At 43.2% G+C, this 25,753-nt stretch overlaps 1 protein-coding gene across 3 annotated transcripts in view; it reads right to left on the minus strand.

Annotated features, from left to right (window-relative positions):
• The window catches only part of GRM7 (glutamate metabotropic receptor 7), a 304,882-nt gene that overhangs the window by 144,401 nt on the left and 134,728 nt on the right, over nt 1-25,753 (minus strand). The window lies entirely within an intron of this gene.

Consider the following 25,753-nt stretch of genomic DNA (forward strand, 5'->3'; position numbering starts at 1 on the left):
ACAGCATCTTTTATGGCATCTTAGATACCAACTTCCTCAATATACTGCGCAGTGTGTTAATTAAGAAAGTATCAGAGATGCACAATAAGAAACAGCAGTGGGGATGAGTTGATTGAAAGACAGCAGGACAAAGGAGATAGTCACAGATATGCTTTAAAACACAGATCTAAAAGTACCATTATATGAAGTAACAGAGAAGGTGTTCTTAGGGAACGAACCCAGAGGCAGCAGCTTATCCACCACCTGAACAGGCTGCCTGCCCTCTGCCAGTGGACAAGGTAACCATCCCAAACCACGTACATCCCAACGCGGGCGTACAAGCACCTGGAGGGAAACTACCCAGCATCCTCAAAGACCTGGTGTATTGTTTTAGAATTGCAAAATGCGGCTCTTCTGCAGATCTCAGAGCACTTTGCAAAGTAGGTCAGGATCATTTTTCCCTAGTTTGGATGTTGAGAAGCTGAGACACGAAGGTTGCTTGAAGTCAAGCCAGGTTTGTTGGCACTAGCTGATCCAAAAACTCCGGGGAAGAAAAAGATTGGTTCCGGTGGGAAGAAATAAAATGGTGAAAAGGAAGGTTGAGAAAGAATAACACAGAATAACAATCCCCAAGTCTTTCTCTGATTCACACAGAATGCTTCATTTTGTTTTAGAGTTATTACAACCTGAAATTATTGCAACCTGATTTTCTTCTTTAAAGTAAAGCAATATTGATTTTTAAAAGTAAATTTAATTTTTAAATAGGGAAAGAAAGTCTCATTGCACTAAGTTCAAGAAGTTTAAACATTTTCAAATGTTCTTTTTATTTTGTCCGGTCAAAATTTGACAGAATCAACTCCAATCCATGAGCGGAGTTATCCGGCTTTCCTGAAATGCCCCACGTGGCATGGATTACATGCTGGTTAAAAGCACACAGCCCCAGGCAGCGCTGGGTTTGAGACTGAGACTCCTGCTCCATGAGGAGTCTCCCAAGGCATCTCCCAAGCGCAGGCAGCTGGAAATCGAGGGGAAGCCATCCATGTTCCTCTGTTGAGGAAAAATGTCTCTGTCCTGGCATCACGCCTAAGGAGAATTTAAAGTTATTAGCTGCTCCTGGAAAGTACCCGTGCCTTCCCTGGCACTCCATCATGCCAAGCCAAGCTACTTCCAGTCCCCCATGACAGACTGATTTCTCTTGTTAAACATGGGCATGGCATCTTTGGAGAACTCATTGAAAGAAAAGAAACAGAACAAACTAAAAAAAAAAAAAAATAAATCCAAACCAAACCAACCCACAGACTGTTACAAAGCTCCAAGATCTGTCACTTGAAAATTTATGCATTCCCTCCACAGTGCCCTTCAAGAGGCTCCCACTTAGACACAGCAGAACGGAGAGGATATATTTTATAGAGTCAAGACCAAAGGGCTTTCGCATGCTGGATAGAGCCATTATTTAGACACATCTGAAGCTGCTGCAAAGATTCTTCTCAATCCTTCACAGCCCTCCACTGCTTCCATTCAGTAAAAGCGAGCTTTTTCACAAGAGGATTGGAAATACCACCCCAGAGAACAGACACCAGCAGACAGGCTCACGCAGCAATATTCCCCAACAACTGAGTTCTAATTACTGCACCAGTAAGTAACTTTCAGGGCCTTTTGAGAAGAATGCCTGCAGGTGCTCGTCCCCAGGTACCACGGCTCCATCACAGAGATACGACCACCACACCAGGCGTGCAGAGAAGCAAGACCAGCAGCAAAAGGGTTTCAGACCCCGCATCCATGACAGTAATATTTCTGTAGTTAAAAGTCTATTGATGTTAAAGGATCCTTGTTTCCAGGGGAAAAAAAAAGAACCCACACCCTGCCCTCAGATGTGATACATTGTTGTTGTAAAACTATTATTAAAAAAATCAGTATTTAATATTAAGTAATTGCAACCCACATGACTTAAGTGCTTGAAAAAAAAGCAAAAAATTGTTGAGAGGGCTGCTAGCTCAGCAACCCACCCTGACAATAATTACACCTATTGTGTGGGTCATGCAATCTCTACTGCCTGGATGGAGAAGCCAAAAATCTTATTATAGTCGATAATGATTACAGCTGAACTGAGCATCTTTGGACAGAGAGACAGCTGTGGCCAGGCTCTCAATAGCAGGGGAAAGAAGCCTCTAATGCAATGTACAGCTTCAAAGTATATAATTTCCATGTTTTTTTTAAAGAAAGGAGGACCCAGAGTGGACAAAGGAAACAGCTTGGAATTTGGGGGTAGATTTCAGGTCCTTTTTTTGATACAGAGATTTCTACTACCTTTGGGAGGTCAGCTCTTGGTTTCTCTGCTGTCCACTGGTGAAGGGAAATAACAGCACTCCTTTTCTACCTGCCGGTTACGGTAAGCGTGCCGCAGTCAGCACCGAGCATCGAGCCCCAGCTGGGCAGAGAGCTGCTCTGGCAGCCAGGACAGTGGAAGAGCTTTCCCAAACGGAGCAGGTGATGTGGTGGCCTGCTAACCTTTCTGTCACCTCCGGCACAAAGGAAGTGTGGATAAATGGCAAAATATCAATGAATAAACCCAAAATACTTTATCAACAGTGTGGTAGCTACAATACTTTCAATGTAACAGCAGCAGGAGACACCAGCATTAGAAAGCACTCGCTGAAGCAATGTTAGGAACAGAAATGGCTGCAGCCAAGCACGGCAGATCAAGGGAAAATAAAAAAAAGGCAAAGTAGTAAGATGCAAGAGGACCAAGACCCAGATAATACAACTTAGACATGTTGATAGATATTTGGATTTTAAACCGTTAGTGCCTCTTCCAGGAAAGCAACACTATGACAAATTGACTAATAAGTGCTCCCAGTCACAAAATGGGTCACTGTGTATTATTTTCTTATTTACTTTGTTTTGCTCAAGTCCACATTGCGTAGCATTTGACATCAGAGTACAAACTTGAACTGTAGCAGCAGGGTGATCCATCCCAGCTGCCCGACAGTCACGTCAGCTTCTGTATACATCCAAGATTATGAGCTTGAATAAGACTGTTTTGATCACTGCGGAGGACCTCACAGCAGGCAGAGGCACACAACCTTTTCCATTCCTTTAGCAATAACAGATGCCCAAGGAATCAGGTGTATATTGTTCAAATGTCACTTTAAAGTAAGTTTAACTTTCATATTCTCATCCTGCATTCTTATTACAATAGGAAACATGTGCACAGTTATTTACACTGTCAGGTTAATTCACAATGCTCCTGAGGTATAAACCTCCAAGGGAATTACGTGGCAAAAATGTGAAAGTTGCAAATTAAGGATTTTGTCATAGGATTTCTGCAATAATACATTACCCTTGATGGACAGGAGAAGTGCCACATGCTCTAATTAGCTACAAAGTGCTACGGCAATCACTGGCCGCCTGGGAGTTGAACCCACTCCGCACCCAGCACCCGAGATGGGGCTGCTCTGTGCAGCTCCAGCATCTGCAGCCTGCGGCACCAGGAGCTTCCAGCCCCCTGCAGCTGGTCCCACCAGCACTGCCACGCTTTAACCAGTCGGCTACAGAGGGTCCCCCCTCTGTATATATTTATATATACATATCAATATATACTTATATATATTTATAATGCAAAGGCCATTATAAAAAGAATGGATATTAGAGATGAAAAAAACAGACGTGAACTGTGGTATATGTAAGTTACATCATTCAGACAATTCTGCAAGCAAATGTTTAACTCCTTTCATGGTGGAATCCTAGAAATCCACAGGAATCAGAATACGAATGGTCCTCAAAGCAACAACGATGAAGCAGTCGGTACCATACGACTCTACCATTGAAACAATCTCCTTTCTCTTCCAGGCTATGTATGGAAGGCTAACATTGGCATCTTTCTTCCTTCCCTGCTGCCAGCAAATGTTTCTGTAATACCATCAAATTTGGCACGGGAGCACCAGGAGCAGACTTGGTAGGCTCAGCCTTTGCAGATGCGCCTTTGTCCAACCAGTAAGCCAGGGAAACGCACAATAATCTATGAAAAGGATAAGACAACAAGGCAAACCATTTCCTCAAACAATAACTTGGAAATTATTTGGTTTTACAGCTTCTAGTTTTCCCAGTGGTTTGTGCCACTTTGGCAAACTGACCCGATTGTTTGGAATTGTTCCTGGAATTAAAATTCCCTGCACTACAACCCCTGGCAGCGCTCAGAAAACACAGAAACACTAACATTTCAATCAAAACTACCAGCACCTCCAGATTTTATTTTTTTTTTTTGGGGGGGGTGGGGTGTGCAAACAAAAAAAATGCAAAGTGAACTTGGGTCCTTTCTCCCTGGTTGATGAAAATCAGTTTTTCCCTCACATTTTATTTCCAGTAGAAGGATATTCTGAACTTCATTAAGTCCCTGACAAGACTCATTTTAGCAGAGTTTCTGTCTCAAGAAACACCATTCCTAGTTAATCTTTGCACAACAGAACCTACTTCAGTTTCACTTTGATCCTTATAATGGCCCCTACTTTCTCACATGCTTCTGGAGAACTTTTAATTAAGTGGTGCTGGAGACAGAGAAAATTTATCTTAAGGTATTGCACAGGATGTTGGCAATTACGGATGTACAAAACCCTGATTTTTTTTGGCTTGGCTGCCAGACTGAAAAAGAAAATTTAGAGATCAACATTTTTTTTTGTTGCTAGATCTTCATTTTTTCTCATTAAAATAAAAAGCCATACAATTACTTTTACCTAAACCAAAAATTTCCGTTTAATCTGAATTGGGAACAGTCATTACTAGGGACCTGTAGGAAGAAACAAATGAGGTGCTATGCAGGAGATTCTGCTGTCTCCCTCCTACCCCACGATTAAAACAGTCATCCAAAAAGGTGAGTTTCCTCCTTCCTAGAGAGGTGTTGAACTCCTACCTCAGACTTCCCAGCGTTCTGACCCTGCCATCGCCTACTGGTACCTGGGGCATGGTCCCTTGCACTCACCCGCAGAGCTGCACCATCCCCAACGGGAACAGAAGAAGATGCTGATGTTCATTCAAAGAGCAGTATCAAAAAGGAGATAAAAGCCACCATGCACAGAAGGCAAATTACTCTCTGGTAGGACAGGGGACCCCAGCTCTCCCACCCGAGCATGTCCCCAAGCTCTGAGAGCAGCGGGACAAACGTGATGTACAGCCCTCCTCATGTTCCTCCCGCATGCTCTCCAACCAAAGCTGCAGACTGCATTTACTCTCAAGTTTACAAACGGATTTAGAGATCATGAAATCACATTTCTCCCCAAAATTAGTATTCACCACAGGTTGCTTTTGTCCTTTTTTTCAGACAATTACTACTCAGGAATAGAAACAAACCAAACCCCAGCACCAAAGCTCAGTGAAGGAAGGAGCTGTAAGTGTGATCAGAAAAAAAGAGGAGCAGGTTAGCAAAGGTAGGCTGAAAAGGACCAGCTGTGCAACAAGTGGGATGACACGACACCTGTTTCTTGGCTTCCTGCTTTTACTTTTAGCAAAATAGCTTATAGGAAGGATTCAGTTTGTTCAGTTACTGTCAGGAACAATGGATTAAGCCCATGCTTTCCCTGCCTACATAGGATGCCAGCTTTCTCCTTCTTTCCCTTTCAAACAGAATACATATGTAAGATTCTGCCTTACAAGTATCCTCAAAAAAAATGTTTTGCTATGAAAACTTGTATTGAGACATTCCAGGAAGTCGGTTTTGAACTCTGATAATATAAAAGTCATTTTGTGAGTACAAAAAAGCAGGAAAAAAAAAGAAAAAGAAATAACAAATCCAGCTATCTTTACAAAAGATGAATAAATGAGAAGTTTCTGCTCACATTTTCCCTATCTTCAACATCTTGATTCATATGCATTTGCACATTACAGAAGCACCCAGTGTCGCATGGATGGCCAAGTGCAGGCACCAAGCCTGGCCCTACCACACTGCAGCAGCAGCAGCAGACAGTGAAATACCCACTCTGTGCTGCCTGCTCAGATGCCCCCTGAGAAGGTGCTGGAGCCACTGCTATAAAATCGTGTTTAAATACATGCTTCCAAGCCTCTTTAGCATTGCGATTTTTAAATGCCCATTTTACTTTTTCCATTTTGCATTTTATTTTCTCACTGTCAACGCTAGGACAGAGGACTGGATCCTTTCACCCAACGGAAAGGAAGGAGCCAGGCTGGTGGCAGGGGACCCTGGTCAGACCACACAGGTAAGAGCTCCCCGTGTCCTGGGCTGCTCTCAGGACCCACAACAGCTTCTGTGCAGAGGAGGCTTCTTTCCAGGGTTCCCATTCCTGCTCTGCAAAACAAATGAAGAAGTCAAAGCTCTGGTGGAGGAATTGTGGCTTCAGCCTCACGCTGGATTCTACACCATGAAATAACCACCGTGCTCATTGTGCTGTGATAAAAGGTCTGATGCTGTAGAGACACAACACCCATCCATTTGCTGCGAAGCGAGTCCCAACAGCACAAGCACTGTAAAAGATTATCATACGATTTTTTTTCACAGGAATCCCACTCATATGTCACAGACGTGGGATAGAGATCGGGCCACATCACATAATGCTCCAGTTCACAGGCAGCTCGAGGACAGGCAGGCGAATTGAGCCATCTGGGTGGCAGCAGTTGCAAAGCACACAGGAACTTGGAAGAAGAGAGAGTCTTAAAAATATCATAGCTGCCTTCCCTTTGCCTGCTGACAGATTCTGTGCTGTGCCTCTGACAGGCAAAATCTCAGGAGAATTCCCTGTGCAAGTTCAAGCAGTCATGCATTAAATTGTTCGGGGCATTAAACACCTAACTCTGGTATTTAAGGGTAATGGATGTATCTAGTAATCAAAGTGTTGCTTCAGTATCCATGGATACCCATGATTATGTGGTATTTTGATTCTGGTACAACACTAAGTACATTATTCTGCTTCCCTGAAACTCTCCAAGAGCTATTTTTCTTATCACCACTTAATTGGATTATCAGGTAGAGAAAGAGACAATTTAACACTTTTGCAGATGATTTATCTACAGAGATACTCTTTTGGGGGGCATCACTTTTAGCAACACTGAAAACATCACTTCAGAAAGTTATGTTTGCTGTTGCTAATTACTAAAAGCAACTCTCAATTAATTTGATTAATACATTACTTTAAAATTAGCAGCTGCCGAAAGCTGCCTCCTGGATGTTTATTACAATTATGGGAACAACACACAAAGCATTGGGCTTGCATGGCTTCCTTCAGAAAGCAAGCAGATGATGGCTTTTAAAGGCTTTTCTCTTCCCCCTCCCCACGGATTTTTCACACCCCCAAGGCTGCTTTTAGGGTAATTGCAAGGTCTGACATTTGCTTGGGTTTGTATCGAAGCAAAGCGGAGCCTGCAGCTACTGTGACACACACCCCCACCCCCCCCACCCACCCCCTTTCCTTGGTTTGGCTGGGGGAGGCTCAGGGATTCTCTTCCCAGCCCACTGCAGGATAATCTGTCCCTGATGCCCTACAGCAGAGAGGCAGCACAGCACAGCTCGGCACGGCTGCTCATAGAATCATTTATGCTGGAAAAGACCTTTAGGATCATCAAGTCCAACGGTTAACGCAGCACTGCCAAGGCCACCACTAACCCGTGTCCCTAAGCACCACATCTCCGTGTCTTCTAAATACCTCCAGGGATGGCGATGTCAAGGATGCTCCTCCACTGGCAGGGATCTGAAGACCTTTTCTCACTGCACACCAGCACAGAAAACACCCTAAAACTGGGATTTCAAGGAAGGTTTATTGGGGAGGGTAAGAAAAGTCAGGTTAAGAACAGATGATACCTAGATTTTTTTAATCTAAACAACAGAAGTAACAACTCCTCAAGTGCCGATAAGTCCTGATTGTCCCTGAAAGAAGCCCACCGGGGAGCCGATGCAGTCCCGTGGTGCCCCTGCTAAGGGACATGGGATGCTCAGCACAGCCCTGCACTGAAAGCTCTGTGAAATGAATCCAGCGACCAGGAACCCCCACTTTTCACAGGGAGCAATAAATCAAACATTTTGACTTAAGTCTGGAATAGCCCAAAGGAGAGGAATTAATTGGGGAAGAAACAAAATAAATATCAAAGGCACATAGTATTTTTTTCATTTTGTTGTACATTTTATGTGTCACTGCAGGGTTTTGGCATATACTTATATATCCTGCATATACAATTTATTAGCTGCAATGAATTTTACTTCTAAACCTCATATATTCTGCAGAAGAAAGAGAAACCAGTGGCTGTAACGCTGAAGACTGAGTTTAAAGAAGTCAATATTCTCCCCATGTGAAAACTTGACAGCACAATTGAGGATATTTCCCTGATAAAGCAGAATTACATCCTAAAGGAACTGGAATGATAAAGATTATTTCATATTCTTGAAATTCAGCCAGGCCTGCCAGCTTGCTTGTCGTCAAACTACTCACCAGCAGAAGAGAGTTATTCAAACAACTGACACAAAAGCCACAAAATCTTCAAAGAACAATCACTGGAAAGTCAATACAAGACTCACATGTTTGCTTTAGAGAAGACTGAACATTAGGCAGCAGGAGCCCGTGTGTCAGGTATGAGTTTTAAGGTGACTCTTTGCTATATGTGGGAATTCACATTTATTGTTTTAAATAAAAAACAGACTAAACCCCACAATGTCCAATTTACAGAACTCTTCATCAGCCTCATGCAAAAAATAATGAGGTTATCAGCAAGTTATTCTAGTGTAGGAAAATTTCCAGTCTCATACCCGAACCTGTAAATCCACAGTAAAAATAAAAGCTAGCAAAATAAATCCTGCCCATATTACTGAGCCTCTAATATTCCTCATCCCATCAAGGGACAAGGTGCTGCAAGCGTGAAAATTTGCCAGGAGCTGGTCTGAGGCCATCAGTGCACTCCACACAGCAGCTCTCCAGCAGCCATCCCACAGCATGGGCTGGACCCCTGCGCCCACCCGCCTCCTCTTTAAAGCCGTGACCAGCAGCCCAAAGGAGATGCCCTGGGCGGTTTGTTCCAGCACCAGCTCTGGCAGATGCCATACAAAGAAACTATAATCTATGGAAATCAGCTCACCATCAGAAAAGTTCCTGTCAGTCCATCCAGCCAGAAATGGAAAGAAATTAATTTATTCTAACTCCAAAAATGAAAATAGACCCAGGCACATTCAAACTGTTTGGACTTCATTCTGCCTGCATTTGCTGGGCTAACGCAGTCACAGCTCCACCCAGAACAAATACAGGTCTAGAAAATGGGAAACTCATGCCTGTGGAGTTATCACATTTCAAGGGGAAAAAAAAAAAGGGGATTCTGTGTGTGTGTGTGTGTGTGTGTGTAGACGACAGAGGCTAAAACAGTATAGACTATGCAGAATGCTCCAGAAAAAAAGAACTTCGGGTAAAAAAAATTACTTACAGAGAGATCCAGAAATGACAGTTGGGTCCTTATGTCCAAAATCAAAGTTCTAATGAGGCTTTGGATCGCACTATTGTTCCTTTACTAGAAATAGTTAATATCCTACTTGCCACGAGTTATGAAGATCTTGCGTATGCCAGTAAAATAAGTTTATAACTGTGCTGGTGTGCAGATGGGCTAGAATTTAAATTACGTCTCCATAGTATCATAATTCAATTGTAAAAATAAAATGTGTACCAATAATAAAATTACATTAAAACATGAAACTGCAAGAATTTATCCAAGGGAAAGCATCCTTGTGGATATGCAACAGCTTTAACTCAGAAACATCCTATACATTAAGATTCTACTGAGTAATTTTAAAATTTGATTTTTGCTAAGCTTGTTTATGGTCTCATTTTTTCATGTTAGACTTCATCATAACCAAAAACAGAAGACTAATATTTCTAGTATGTTATTCATTAATGCTTAATTCCATTGTGTCATAGCTTTGCTGCATATTTAATGACATTCCTAGTGCATTTTATCACATCAAAAATTGTCCTTTATTATGGCAGTTAAACTCCAGCAATACACAAAAAAATTAAGACTCTCTCCAGAACCCTAAATTAAATTAGAAGAATGGTATAAGATCATCTTTTTCAAAGATTTAGAAAAGCTCTGTTTGCTAGACAGAAAATAAAGAAAATGAGGATACCCAGTTAGACCAATGGCCACGCACGCTCAGGAACTCACGTTAGCTCACACTGCAACGCTCCAAAGTGTTTGAGAACAGAGTCAGACAAGTTATTTGCCGTAGAAGGCGCTTCAGATTTATTGGCTTCCTAAAATCTGTACTACAAAAAGCCCATTTGAGCCATACAGTGTGACCATGTAGAGAAAAAAAAGCAATATGAAATACAACTTCCACTTCTGCTTCAAACATTTAAAGAATTTTTGTTGTTATAACTTCATGCCAGGAGTGCTTAAATGACCTGGTCCTGATGAGGACTGCCCTGTAAAGGCTCTCACAGGCAATAACCGTCCTGAAGATCTCCCAGGTGAAGGCAGCCCAGGGCTGGAGCCTGAACAAGCAGATTCTCAGCTACATAATGTTATTTATGTTTTGAATTTTGCCATATGCCTATTTCTAATCAGAAGTGCCTGCTATCAGATAGAAATGAGAGACTCTGAATGCAGACACCAGAATGAAGCTGAAAGGAATACAAGGTGAGGTCTGCGAGGCAGCCTGGCACATCTGCTGGTCTGGGGGATGAACCGCCACAGGGGTGCAAAACGCTCTGGATGATCTCGTGCGGTGCAAACCCAAAAGTAACGCAATCCTCCCTCTGTCTTTTAAGAGTCTGATTTAGCCAGACTAAGACCGGCTCTTCTGCGCTGTGCATAAAAACAGTAAAGGCAAGGTTCTTGGAAATAGTGTCAGCACACTTTATAAAACACAGATTCTTTAGGAACAACTGTAGGCGGTAAAATCTCTGGCTGTGGGTACAGATGGAAACAAAGCACCAAAAATACCATGTTTAAAGCATAACGTACAGCCAAGCAATGATACAATTTAGAACTATGCTCAACACAAAACATCAGCTAAGTATCTTAGTCTTGCAGCTGGTTCATAAATCCTCAAACCTTGCAAATTCAAAGTCCTAAACTGACATTTGGAAGGAGAACCAAACGAAGCAGCCCTGCCGACAGCCTTTCTAACACTGCAGAGCAGTCCCTGGCTCCGCGGAGCACCACAGCGGTGCAAAGATTTCCTTGAGCATCGCCAGTGGTACGTGTTGCTGGAGCCCCAAGAGAGGGTAAGCTAGCAAGGCTACCTCCTGAAAACAAAGAGAGAGCCATTTGACAGGAGATTGGATTCCAGGGAATCAGGAAAGAAACAAACTGATAAAACATCCCGTCTTCCTATAAATAAGGGCTAGATTAAGATACATATAGTCAAACCTGAATTTCTCCAGCTGAGGCTCTGAGCCATTAAGGTGATCGACAAACAGACCTGTTACCTGCCATGGAAACTTCCCGGCTGGCTGCGTCTCACCTCCCAGCACAGTCAGTGTGGGCAGTGGGCAGCTAGGCTCACCCCCTTCTAATCTCCAGCTATTTGTTTGCTTCCCAAAATGCCTGAATGCAAGGCTGCTCACAAACAATACCTTCCGAGGCTGGCTTGGCTCCCTTGCAAAAAGCAATTTCCTGCAACCTTCGTGCGCACTAAAGAATCCTGTGCTCTATGACGTGGTTTTATTTGTCTGAACTGCCTCTTGGAGCTCCACACTGTAATTTAGGAGACTGCTTAGTGCTGCGCTGTTCTTGCAGGGATATTTCCCCCCTAGTAATAATGATGCCACCTCTGGATAGTGAATCATTATACACTGCAAGCACAAAATGATCTCTAACGATGAAGCTTTTCTAGCTACAATTTGGAGTGTTCCCATGTTCCTAATTCCTTTTTTTTCTTGGAGAGGTAACGTAGTATTTTAGCCTTCTCTCAGTTAATGGTATTTTCTTGGTTGTTATATATCTAGTTAGGGCAAGGAAAGACTTGTCAGTTCTTCAAAGAATGAGAAATACAGAGAACAGCAATGACACAATGACAAATCTCAGTGGGAAGGGAGGGAGGATTAGAAATCTTTTAAGTTCACTTCTGGAAGGAAACCTCTTCCCTAGTTTTTCCACCTAAGAAGAGACCAGCATTTACAACATGAAAAAGTTCTCCCATGAACCCTGTGTCAGGCTTGCAAAGGCTCCGCAATAGATAAGGTACATGAAAAGAGACTGATGGGAGCTCCTGGGGTTTGCGTTGGTGAGGACAAGAAGCGAGACATGGGGCCAGTGCGCAGCCCTACTAAGGTAAGCACCCAACAGCAAACAGGATTGCACATTCACTTATCGTAACTATTAACTAATGTTTCCGTAGGAAAACAAGAGAAAACAGGGTATCGGGCTGGAGGACACCGAGGGTTAGAGGAAAAGAAGGTGACTTCTTTAACATTTTGTTTCATCTCTAGTTCCCTGTGTCTCACCCAAAGGAAAGCAGGAGAGATCTGCTTATTGCTCCTGTATCCCTCTAGCAGGATGGAGGTCTTCCCTCTGCACGCTTCAGCAAACATCCCCAGCCCTCTTCTGGGGAACCACTCTCTAATTTGCACACACAATTCCGCTTGCTGCTTCCCAAGTTTAATTGAAGCTCTAAGTGATGCTTCTCACAGAGTACCAACCCTCAGCTCTGCAGAATCCCAGGTCCCTTTTGTATGGAGATCATAACAGAGGCGAACTACAGGTGGTCTAATTTTACCGAGAGAAAACTTCATTAAGTGTCATTAGCAAGCTGGCATTATCTTACGTATGTTCATATCTCATAGCATTTTGGTGAACGCTGCATAAAGCTCTGGTTCACATACACGTTTGTTAGAAGCATATACAAGCGCAGCTTTTGGCAGGGTCTCAAAAGCAAATCATCTCTAGGTCACATCTGCAGATGACAGCCAGGATGACCGAAATATCAAAAGACTGTTTTTCTGTTAGGTCCTACTAGCTGGGTTTCTGATTAGTCCTCGGTCTTGCTGCAGCGTATTTTCTCTCAAAAGTTTTACACACAAGGTCATTACTGCAAGCTTGTACACTGACCGCTGCCTTCTGGGACTGAAAATGTGTAAACTCAGCAAAGCTAAGAATTATATAAATAGGTTATGTTTCCAGCCCCTGGATGGGGAAATAAAAAATAGAAACAGAGCACTTTAAACTCTTCAGACCTTTCTTGTCTTTCTCATAATCCTCGTCTCCTTCACACTGGAGTAATGTTCTTAATGTACAATACTGTGCTTTAATAACCCTTTCTCAAATGAGTACTAAAAATGCAATATAGTTCAATAAAATCACTATTGCAGCATTGCAAAAACCACCCCCCGTACACTGCCTGTGGATAATCGGTTCAATTTAATGGAGTTCTGCAACAAGATGTTGTAAAAGGCACAGAAGTTAGGAGCAAGCTCTTGGAAGGCAGTCCTGGTTTCATTCCAGTGGCACCTTCTCCTGTGTAAAACAACCACTGGTGTACCACAGCTCCAGACCCAAACTCAGGCAGGTGCTGCGGGGACTCGGGCCGAGGGGACCTCACCCAGGGAAGGGGGGTGAAGGCAGCCCTACCGTCAGGAATGCTCCGGGCCATGCACGCCGCCTGCAGCCTGGAACAGGTACCTAGCAGCAAAACATCCAGGACAGGAGGTACCCAGGGAAGGAGGCTGTTGGCAGCAGGGTGGTCCTGGTCCCCAGGAGCAGCCCCGCCTGGAAATGAGATGGCTGAAGAGACAAGGAGGTGACAGCTGGTTGTAGGTCATGGCTGGCGTGCCCCGGTGAGTGGGGAAGGCTCATGCACTTTCTTTCTAAAACAGAAAATTGAGTTACTTAGACTCCAAAAGCAGCTACACTGAGTAATTCGGGGTAAGGGCTGGGATGCTGCACAAGTACGTCCTTGCACCTTGACACTCCGTTTGGGCTGTCTTTACTGGCCCTGCCCGGTGGGGTGTTGGGCACTGGGCTCTGACCTGCTGCAGCAGCTCCTATGGACACCGTAAAATGAAGGGGTGGGGGTGCTGCTGAGAAACAAACATAAAGGACATGGGGCAAAGCTCACCCCTCTCAGAAAGCAAAGCTTTGCTCCGCAGACTTTGAACCACAGTCACAGCCTAGTTCCTGAAATGTCTTAACACAACCACACTCAGATGAGTCTGCCCTATCTCAAATAGCGACCTTAATGCAGTTTGTGACAGACTCAAGACCTGGTCTCCACCCAACACGTGCGTTTCAACTCTGCAATCCGCCTGTAATCCCATCTAGGCAAGCCACAAATACCAGTGTGCAAGTTTAAGAGCATGAAAAACTTAACAAGCAAAAAACGTGCTTGACCCAGCAACTGGGAACCACCACCACTCTGCAGCCATCTGCATTTGCTGCACATGGGGGCCTCGGAAGAGGGATTGAATATGGTTATACCTGAGCTATTTCAGCACAAAGCTCTTCATTGACTGTTTTCTAAAGAGACTTTTCAATGAACAGCCCATTAAAGACAATGTGATTCTCTTAATTTGATGCTGAATTCAAGAGTTGTATGAAATATTTGTCAATATTTGGATTGCCTAATGTGTTTAACTGAAAGAAAAGTGATTGCTGCAGAAATCGTTCCTCCAGCAAAGCCCATACTGCCCTGCAAGGCATCCAAAAACATTACGAATCTGTAAACTCTTCCTTTTCCTCTCAACAAATGGAGTTATGGCAATAGCATCTCTGTACCTTGGCAAGCCAATCTTTAAGAAAATATCCTTTTCCTTCACAGAAGGAAGAATAAAGGAAAAACAGACTTTTGTTTTCCCTTTTGCTACATACAATAAAAAGCCCAAACCCAAGTGTTAGGACTTATGGGAACCAAACACAGAAAACAAAATCTTTCAGGCGGTGGTGGAGGGATGCAGAGAGATGCTGAAACTACGTAGCCGAAAGGGTCACCGGGGAGAAGGGCAGAGAGAACTTTACAGTGCATGTTCTTATAACTTGTTACTTGCTGACTCAAAAATGTGACTTATTGAGATAAGTGGAACCGAATGAAAATGTAAACACAAAAAAGCAGCAAACAACTAAGACAAAATTCTCAGTGTTTTGGGGTAACACTTCATTTCCAGTGAACACTGAAGCACCAGTAGCAAGCAGCAGCAAAAAAACTTTGTCTTTTCCAAAACCGAATGTGTAGGGGAGAATATCCACCGCCACTGGTTTGTCAAGATCCACTCCTCATCCTCTACATTTTAAAGACCCCATAAAGCTTGCACTAATACAGCAAATATCCAACAGGAGGGCGGCAGAGGCAGTCCATCAAGCACTTAATGCCATTAACATTAAAAACTCACATGCTCTCGCAGAGACTGTCTTTGCACAGATGCCAACCTACAGACTCCCAACAGACATGTTTTCACTGTGCCAGCAGAAGCATTGAGTGTCAAGTTTGTCTGAGCCCTGCCCCCCACAGCCCGATTCAATAACTGTGCATCCTGGCCTGTTACGGTGTGGGACGTGCTGCACCAATTCACTGTGCTACCCTGAGAGAGAATCAAAGCAAGGAAATTCAACTTACAGCAAGAACTTTGGACAGTCCAAACGGTTTTTATCTCCTGATCTTTGGTACTTAAGGTAGCAAGAAATGATGTTACACCCTCAAATCAATATATAAATAAATATCTAAACAACCACCGTGCCACAAAAAAGTTTTATCCCTAGACCTTTTGTGGAAAACTTGATATGCCAAGGAAAAATGAGCAAATCTGGAATTCATAAGACGAAAGACACACACAAAAAAGGCTACAAAAAAATTAATATGCTGCATATGCCCTTTTCCCTTACTGTTGGGGCACTCACCACATTAGTCTAAATTTAATTAAATTTTCTTATATTATTTGCAGATCAAATTTCACACTCTTCCACCTACACCTCATGACATGCACCTACAGCCACACTGCTGAGCAGCCCATTATTTCAATTGTCATTTATTAAATCTCATGGGAATTTAAGAGATAAAAAGCTCAACTTGATAGCTGAAAACGCACATGTGTAACTAATTAGTATGAAGAGAAATTTTCAATTGTATTATAAATCCCTGTGCTTCAGGATGTGACTACACCGTTGACTTTTTCCATGCAAAACCACAGCAATTCTACCACCCCGTGCCGTCTCATCTGGCTGGAGGACTAGCTGGGACCGGCTGAAAGTTTCAACACTTTTGCTCTAAAATGAGCGATAAGGGGCACTATATTTCCTCTTGAAATTGTCAGGCCTGCTACTTGTACGAAGGAATTCAAGTGATGTTCTGAGTGCTACGTAAATTAAAAATCAGTAAATCAATGCAACTTCTACAAAAAGAGATGTTAACTTTTACTTCATATGAAACATCCACTTTCTTCATTTTCAATTCATTTGGTGACCAGAAAGGTGACCAAAGTTATCTTCATTTGGCATAAACTACTGCCACATGGGTAAAAGAAATTAACACTGAACGTAAATTTCAAATATTCCTCTCAGTTTCACAGGTTCCAAATTAATAATTTTTCTCAGTATTTTGGCATATTGGAAGAACTTGATTCGATTGATTCCAAAAAGACAACTGAAGAGACAGCTCACCAGTTCCATCACGCTTTCCTCACATTTCATGCCTACCTACTCACATGAGGCTGGTGCTAATGCTGCAGAAAAGCTGCTTTACTATCAAATCTGTCTGAACAGAGAGCCCTGAATCCTCTGTTTAAAGTTCTGGTTCTCGAAGCTGACACACACATCAGTTCATTTCACGGCTCATATCTTTGTGTTATAACATTTACAGATATTTTTCAAACTTTTTACATCGAAATCAAGGCAAAGCCACATCAGCCATTTGCTAACCATACCAGACCTCCCCATCACTCACACAGCAGCACACAACCCTACGTACACTCAGTAAGGGCTCTTGTTTTAAGAGGGAGGCAGCTCCCCAGCACACCCCTACTCACCTGTTGGGGGGACCTGTTTGGAGCAGGGGTCACCCGGGGGGGCCACTGTGCCCAGTACTGTGGAGCATCACCCAGCGCCATGCTGCCCCCACGCAGGGCTCGGCTCTTCCAAGGCAAACCTGGCACCACCGAAAGGGATAAATCCCAGATAACAGGTGCTAGCTCAGTGAAGCACAGGTCACTGCTGAATAAATTGCATCAGATTGCTTTATAGATAATTTTACCCGTTTCTCGGATAAAATGTAAAATAAGGCACTAGCACTTGCAATTATGAGAGATACTGTGGCCTTAGTGGCCTCAGTGGCCTCGGGGCTGGGAACTCACTCAACTGTTCATCAGTAGCACTCCACTGCCCTTCATTCCCATTTATTTTCTATTTCTTTTAAGAACTTCCAGAAGAAGTTATTGAGATACTCTGACCCCAGCAAGGCCATGACATGCACCAGCAGTGGGTCCACAGTGGCTCCTCTGCCTGTGCAAAACCATCCACAGACAGGCGCAGGCACCCCGCGCCAGAACAGTCCTTTTCCTGCAGGTCTCACCCAGAAGCCTTCAACTGCTGACAGGGTTCCAACGTACTTGCCCCAGAGCATCAGGCTCTGGCGTACGCAGTGCAGCAGCCACCAGGACCGCCAGGTGCTGCCCTTGAAGCCGCCTTGCTACCCGCCGGGACACGCGCAAAGGGGCTGCAACAGCCCGAGTCTTTTTTTGTTCCTTCTGCTGCTCGCCATACCAGCAGCAGACTCTGCCCGAAGCAGGGCTTTCCTGAAAAAGTAGCTCCTTTTAAAAGTCAACATGCTTACTTCTGTGTGCCTTCCCCAGAACAAGTCAATGTTCTCTGCAAAGAAAAAAAGATAAAAGAAGGATACACACATAATTTCAGTGAGTGTTCTTTAATGTGCTTGGCTTCATTTGTTCTACAAGCTTCTTATTTTGGGGAAATAAATGTTTTTAATTAAGTTGACTGCACAGTTATTAGCTAATACCCGACTGTCAAATATTTTGAACGGTTCCACTTTACTCAAGCTGCATATCCGCACCAATAGCTTTAGTTTATTGTGATAAAGCAATTTGATGAGTCATGCTCTTTCTCCCTCTATATCCAATCTTGATTCCCCAGACAGTGTCAGTTCTCCATTTGTTAATCCATATTTAATTTTTAAATCACAAAACATCATGGTTTTAAAGATAAGCTTTTAAAATGCCCTCCTACACAGTCTTTCTTGCTGTCTCCCGGGATATTGCTGATAACAAGCAAAAATCATATGCTTCAAATATTAATGGAGAAGCTGCTACTGAAAACTGGGAACTTAGAGGCCAGGTGATTACCGTGCGGAGATGTGATGTAAAAATCAAACCTGGAGAGAAATAGGGCTAAGGGAAAAAAAAAAAAAAAAAAAAAAAAAAAAAAAAAAAAAAAAAGAGTACTAAATGCAAGACGGCGGTTTGCAAGTGTCAGGTATAAGGAACTACAAAAATTCCACTTGTCTTCAAAGCCAGGGAGCAGGGGAAGGAGCTCTGCTCTCACAGGTGGGGATGAGAACCCCGTGGGGACCAAAAGCTCCCAGAATTCCTACTTTTTTTGAGAACAAAGAAAATGCAAAAATAACCACCAAGCTGTTGGTTTCTCTTGCTTCAAGAGTCCTCAGGACACACAAGCAATTTACAACATGAGACACAACCTTTCATCATCAAGCTGCCTCACCAAAATCCAGGCACTTATTAAAAACCCTTGAAAAATATTTACCACAGAGCTATTTGTCTGTTTTTTGTTTTCAGTGAAATATCATTTTTATGGTAATTTCCCGAGCGCCTCACACCAGGCCTGAGAGCTGCTGTCAGCGGGAAGGACATCTGCCCCAGGTCCAGGCCAGCAGCCCCCAGTCCCAGCCTCCGGCCGGGGGACACTGGCGTGGGCCATGTACTGGGAACTGGTGACACTGGAGCTGCCCAGCACCCGCCACAGCACTGTATCACTGTTTCCCACACCCCTTAAATTCCCAGGGAGCTATACAGTCCTTTAGGTATGGAAGACAACTCTTAGTTTACGCCTTTCCCAAGAGGGCGGGAGGGCACAAGCCCCACCGAAGGTCTTGCCACTGTGTAACGTGATGGGAAGCGATCGCCTGGGCATTGCTGGAAACCAGCCCTCTGCTCCTGTGACAGCTTAACCCCTCTTCCTGCAGTCTGAAACCTTTCCCAGAGCTCTGTGTTCCCTGCAAACACCTGGCTGGGGGGTCTGAAGGCACAGACACACCCCCCCGCCCCGTTCCTCAGAGCCGTGCCATGGGCTGCAGTAAACAGCAACGTCTCTGGACTTGCCCGGAGCGCTGTGGGCACAGGGCAGCACTGCTCTCACCCCATCTCGCAGCACAGCTTTTCAATGCAAACTTCATTTCTGTTACACTGGAAAAAGATTTCTGTTAAAACTAAAATTACTTAGACGATAAATTTTAATTAGCAGTACTATTCACAAAATACTAAAATAATCTGATGGATAAGGAGAATTCCAGCTGAAACAGCAGAACACATAAATCCCTCTGTGTGATTTACACATCTTGGAAGCAAATCTGGAGTAGTTCCTTCAGCCTTTCATGCAATAATTTTTAGCTTTCTTAAAAAAGTTACGCTGCCTAGGAGGCTTTTTTTTTTTTTTCTTTTTTTTTTTTCTGTGTGTGTGTGTGTAGATTCTTTTAAATTAATAGCACTGGCTGATCTGCATAGACTTTTTATTAGTGTTAGGGCACTGTCACCAGACACCTTTGTCTTTCAGATATCATGATTGTACTAACTCTAAGCTCCTTTACTAAAAATTCTATATTCACTTTCTACAAGAAAAGAAGTATTCCAGTTTTTTTCAGCTATTTATATGTATGCTAAGACATTTCCATTTGTCCATGTCAGGTACTCATCCTTCAGTCATCTCTGGAAAATGGGGACGCATTTGTATCCCTCTACTTACAATCCTAAGGCAGCAGCCAACTCGTAAGGCAGTTTGGCACGGTCACACTTGGCTGGAACCACCTCTACACAAATACTTTCATCCAGTGGAAGCCTCTGCCGCCGCCCCCCTCCCCCGGCCTGCCAGGCTGGGCACCTCCGTTGTACGAGTGTGTGCCCGCAGCACCGGCCGGGCCAGGGAGATGGTCTGGAAGGAACTGCACCGTTCTTAGAGGTAAGGGATAAAAAATCTGGTTACTGAAGCCTGATGGGTCAGCTGAGGATCTCCAGCTGCTGCTGCTTTGTCACCTGAAAACTGATGACTGATCTCGCTCCAACAACCATGTTCATGGTCACAAATGAGGTCCAGGAGCCAAAGTTTAATTCAGACCTTGAGCCCAAGGTGACTCATTAATTACCGTATACATCACATACATTAACTGCTTTATCTGTCTTCCCCATATATTGGTCAGACAAACCCCAAAGCCACAGGCTGTTCAGGTAAGGATCCCTTCTGCCTGCCACCCTTCAAGTATGTGTCCCTGAAGACCTTCTCCATAAGGATTCCAGGACAGCAGGAAAACTGAGTGATAAAACAATGGCCAAATGAAAAGTGGATCTTCCCACCCCATCCTGCTGCAGAGCTTGGTGGTAGTGTCAGATGACGGCCACCACCCACTCCCAATGCAAGATCATCTCCTTGACAAAGTCAAGGAAATAATTCCCGAATAAACCATTTTTAAAAAATGCCTTATGATCTCTCAAGATCATTGACATTCTAGCCTTTCCCTCCCCACAGACTCTTAGAAAAAAGCCCGTTTCCTTCTATTATCCTTATTTTAACTTTATTCAGTAGTTTTGAAACACGATACACTGTTTGCTTTATCAGCAAACACAGAGCTCAAAGACGTTCATGTACTCTGACTGGGCTTACAGAATATTAATGCAATCTCTGCTTCAGGGCACTGAGCTTGCGTAGTGGAGGACTCACTATATAATGAATGTTCCCACAGTGTTGGTTTGTTTTTTTTAATAAGGCCTTCTTTTTAGAGACAACTCTTGTGAGCTGGGGGTAGAGTATGAAATAATCTTAAAATACCCTTTCACTCCTAAAATGCATGGGTGCTGCTGACAATAGGAGATGAAAAACTAACATTCAGACTCTCATTTCTGAACCCACAGGCCATTATCTCCCCATCACACTGTAAAGTGTAAGATATTCTGGTTAATTTGATAAAGTGATGTGTCAGGACATGGAAAGGACATGAGAGGTTTAATTAATCCTCTACACTGGTTTGTGTCCCATTCTGCTTTGTCATCAGAGAGATAACTTCTACTAAAGTACAAGTTCCCATCCACCCTGTGGTAGGAACGTGCTTCAGATGTCTACTTCTTTTCAAAGAAATAAATGGCATTCTTAAAATGATGGTTCAAATGACTCCCTATAAGTCAGTCAAATAGAGCATCAGAGAAAGGATATTATGTTGCAACAAGCAATCTCATATTTCTTAATATCCCCTGATAAAAACATGTTTTAAAGCTTCATCAAATCTCACTTATCAGATGTCTCCAATAATTTCATTCAAGTTCATTAAAAAAATACTGCAGTTCACGATAGCATTTGAATTCAAAACACAAGCTACTTAAACCCTCTTACATGCACACTGACAGAATTGGAAATGCACTTTGAGGAGATAAACAAGTGAATACTCATACACTATTTATAACGCTATTGCTATTGGCACCACTATGGCTATGGTGTGTCAGCATTTAAACAATGAAAACCTTTAAATCTCAGCTACTAACATTCTACCTCAGATAAACGCTTAGATGGCATGAGGCTTCTTTTTTCTTTCTTATAACCAAAGGACAAAAAAGCAGAGTAGTGGGAGGACTTTTTGGTTTCAATAGAAGGCACAGTGGTGTGTGAACACACAACTCTTGCCTACAGCTTAAATGGAAGGGATTCAAAACAAATCATTTGTACACACACATTCTTTAGGCCAGTAAAACGATTTTTACACAAAAAGTCATTGCCATGTGTGTCAAGCAATGTATCAGATAAGAACACTGCATTTAATGAAGTAATATTTAATAAGCTTTTGTTTAAAAATTCAGATGAAAATAAAAATTAGACACACTGTGTTATTATAACTTCATGAAAACTGCCTATAAAATCCTGTGATGAGACATGCAAAACACAGCATGGTGCAGGGCTTCACGACAGTGTCTACACAGAATTACCAAAAGGGGAAAGGATTTAATGTCAGATGTTGTGAGACAAGCTGAGAACACATTTTTGCAGTGCTTCCCTTCTGCCCCTCTCCAGAATCAAAACCCCACAGTGGAGAATAAGAACACAACAGGGAAAAGTAGGAAGGCACATGCAGCTCAGATAATACCAACATTTTGCAGTACAAACTCATTGCTCAAGATTTCGTATCAGCTGTGATCCCCTCGTCTATCTGATAGACTACAAATAATATACGAAGGAGGATAAGCGTGACATACCATCTGATCTTGCCCCCAAATCTCTAATCTAAGTTTTACTTAACGCATGGTTTCATCAGGGTGAAAAGATGATTTTCAAAAATTAATTTTTCAAAGAAATCTTTTCAAATATAATCCATTTAAAGGCATAATTTTCCCTTTGTCCTCCAGGAATATTATTTACTAGGATTATCTTTATCAGGGAAATTATCACCAGCAGCTGAACATTTCTATCTGGTGCTGCCTCACCAGGGAGCCACTCCGGCTGGGCTGCCTGGCTTCCCCCCTGCAGCATCGCCGCCCCACTATCAGCCTGGCATCTCCAACCCAGTCTCCTCAAGTCTGCTTTCCCTTAAAAATCATCTATTAGAATAAAATATCAGGATAATATGGGGCTAAAACCACTAGGCAATGCTTTTGTCCAGAGGAATATATTAAAAGGTGAATACAAAAGTAAGGGAGGCATGAATTAAAGGAAGAGTTCCAGGAAAATGTTTTCAATTACGGAGCAAAATTGTTTGACCCTAATTTTCCTTCTTTGCACACCTGGGGTTTTTTTCTGCATTTTTTCCTCCTCTTATTTACTTGTAAGGGAGCTCAAATGGCTTGAAAAGAGGTAAATTAAAAAGAATAATTGGAAACTGAAGGGGAGGGTGAGATGGGTACAGGAATGCAACTGTGAAAGAGTGATGTAATTAAAAAGCCCACACCACTTCAGTGCCATGCCAGGAAAGGTGCAATTCCATCACTGTGTCACACAGCCTGCAGCTTTGCGGGATGGAAAGACCTCTGTGGTCTGATGGCTTTGGGAATAAAACCCTTTTCTAATATATGGCACCAGGAAGAGGGTCCTTCCCCTGAGCATCACCTCCAGTCAGCGTAGTCACTGCTTTGTTCTTGGGTGGGTTGTTTTGTTTGGGGGTTTTGTTGGTATTGGTTTTGTTTGGTTTGGTTTGTTTTTTTTTTCCCCCCACTGAAGACAACATAATGCCTTCTGCAGAGTCTTTAAAAAATAAAGATATTAAATATGCAATAATAACTTCCCAGTAATAGCCCTCTGAATAAAACCAGCCCTCTTTCAGAGGAACCCTTCATATAAAACAGACCGGGAAAGCCAATAAAATACCTTCATCGGGACCTCTGTGAGACAACTAGAAGACAGGTTTTGAAGTAATGCTGTGTTTTCCTTTTTTGTTACCTTTATTAATACCCCACTTTACCTCTGATGTGCGACAGCTCATCTCCTTCAGGAAAATTACGTTTTTACACTAACTAGGCTGAAATGCAGAAGGACTGTAAATCTTTGTGCTTTGCTGTCTAAGAGGAGCCTTGGTGCGGGGCAGACATTTCACCATGGGTGCTCTGAACAGCCAAGATGATTCTGTGGGATCAGGGCTATTTCTCCTTCCCTTAAAATGTCTGGTACCCAGTGCTGGGGCAAATTTCTTCCCAGTTATTCTAGAATAAGTCAACACATTTCATTCTAATATCCAGCTATGCAATTTAGAATTTATAACTGTCCATTGCATTAAGAGAGTAGAATTAGACCTTGCAATTAGACCTTGTGTGGCACGCTTTCCTCTGCTCATGCAGAAAACTCACAGGCTGCACTTCAGCAGCTTCAGGAGAGCCTCTGGGCCATGCCAGAGGGCACCCAGAGCCGCAGGACCTGGCCAGGCTCTCCTGCCCCATCCCTAGTTCTCTTTCTGTGTTTAGAGATGTGAGGTGCCCATTTGCATCACAAGCTGGCCTGATCTATCAGTCTTTCTGCCTTAATGCAACACTCCTGATTTATTTTTATTGCTAAAAGTCCTGGGGAGATACTTGCACCCCTGGCGCCAAGGCATACATCACATGCATCTTCACAATCACTGCCATGAAAGCTCCTCCCCTGCAGATGAGCTGCGTGCACAGCTGACATTAGATAAAATCAATCAATAGCAAACAGCGACAAGAAAATTGCCATAACAGTGCATGTCAGACAGACTGGCACTGGAAGCATTAGGAAGTCCAGAAACCTTTAAATTAATTCATCAAGTAGTCAATTCATCCACTCAGAAACAGAATAAAATAAAATAAAATTCATAGTTTCTAATTGAGAGGGAAGGGAAAATGTTATTTTACCTATTGAAGATCTTTTTCTTTTTTTCTTTCAATTCACAATGGCCACACAGACCTGATCTACACGCTATACACAGACAGACTTTGGTTATATGACTTTGGCATCTCTTATCCAAAACCCAAGCAGCTTTAGGGTAGAAACCAAATCCTATACCCAGTCCAGAGCCAAGTCCAAGACAGCTGTGCAAATACTTGCCATATCTGCCTGTGTCCTGCCCAGCTGTGGTAACACTGCTAAACTCTGCCAAACCCTGGGGAGAGGCTGAGATTACTGAAATAGTTTAGGAGCATGTCTGCAAGCCCTAGATCAGTTTTCCCACTTGTCCTCTTAGCACACACTCCAGGTCTCTGCAAACTGCTACAGAGCAACCAGTCAACATACAAATTTACAGACAGAAATGCACAGTATGGTGCTATCTTAACTGAGTTACTTCATTTGAATATTCATCATATGAATATGATGGGAATTTTTTTTTTTTAAAAAGAGTCGTAATAACAGCATTTTACCATTGGTTGAAAGAGAAATGCAAACACTTTTTACCTACCAAAATATGGAGTTCACTGTTCTGTGTTTCCCCTGCCACAGCTCAAGACATCACTAACACCTAAAACAGTGCAAAAAGCTGCACTTGCATATCAAATGTCTAATGACAAGATGCAGAAATAAGTGCAATTATAACATCTCTCCTATGCTGTGTACTCTAAAGCAAGTATAAAACTTAAGCCCAAGGAAAATATCTCGTTTCCATACCCACTAAATAAGTGTGGGGCAAGGATGGTTTTCCAACACGTGTTTACTGGGGAGAAGTGGAACAAAACCTTGCCAGGGCAGCAGGGTGCTCGGTGCTGCACGGGCAGGGGGTGCATGGCCAGGGCTTTGCTTGCTCAGCCTCAGCAGAAGGGTTTCGGCTCAGCTAGCATCCTCCTGGGAATGCGCCCTCCCGGCGCTCCAGCTCAAGCACTTGAATGGGCAGGCGACAGTCCATCAAAACCTCTGGTGACCATGCCACAGAAGATGCTCAGATCCTGCCAGCACTCTCTACTGTGCCAGGAACTCCCACTTCCCCAGCATTTTTACCCAAAGACCAGACAAAATAAAAGCTCTCCAGCATTAGACGCAAGTGACTATATCTAAAATCACTGGGCGAGCCTGTGACTTCTGAGGTGAGCTCCTCTCCGGACCCAGCTGGAGAAAGGGGCTGCATCACAACCTCACCTACTCCATCCCCAGCTCCCGAGTGATGCTTGGTGACACAGGTGAGTCGTCTGCTTCAGAAGCCGCCAAGCCACCA

Source organism: Falco naumanni, chromosome 4 (genome assembly GCF_017639655.2).
Source record: "Falco naumanni isolate bFalNau1 chromosome 4, bFalNau1.pat, whole genome shotgun sequence".
Classification (NCBI taxonomy): domain Eukaryota; kingdom Metazoa; phylum Chordata; class Aves; order Falconiformes; family Falconidae; genus Falco; species Falco naumanni.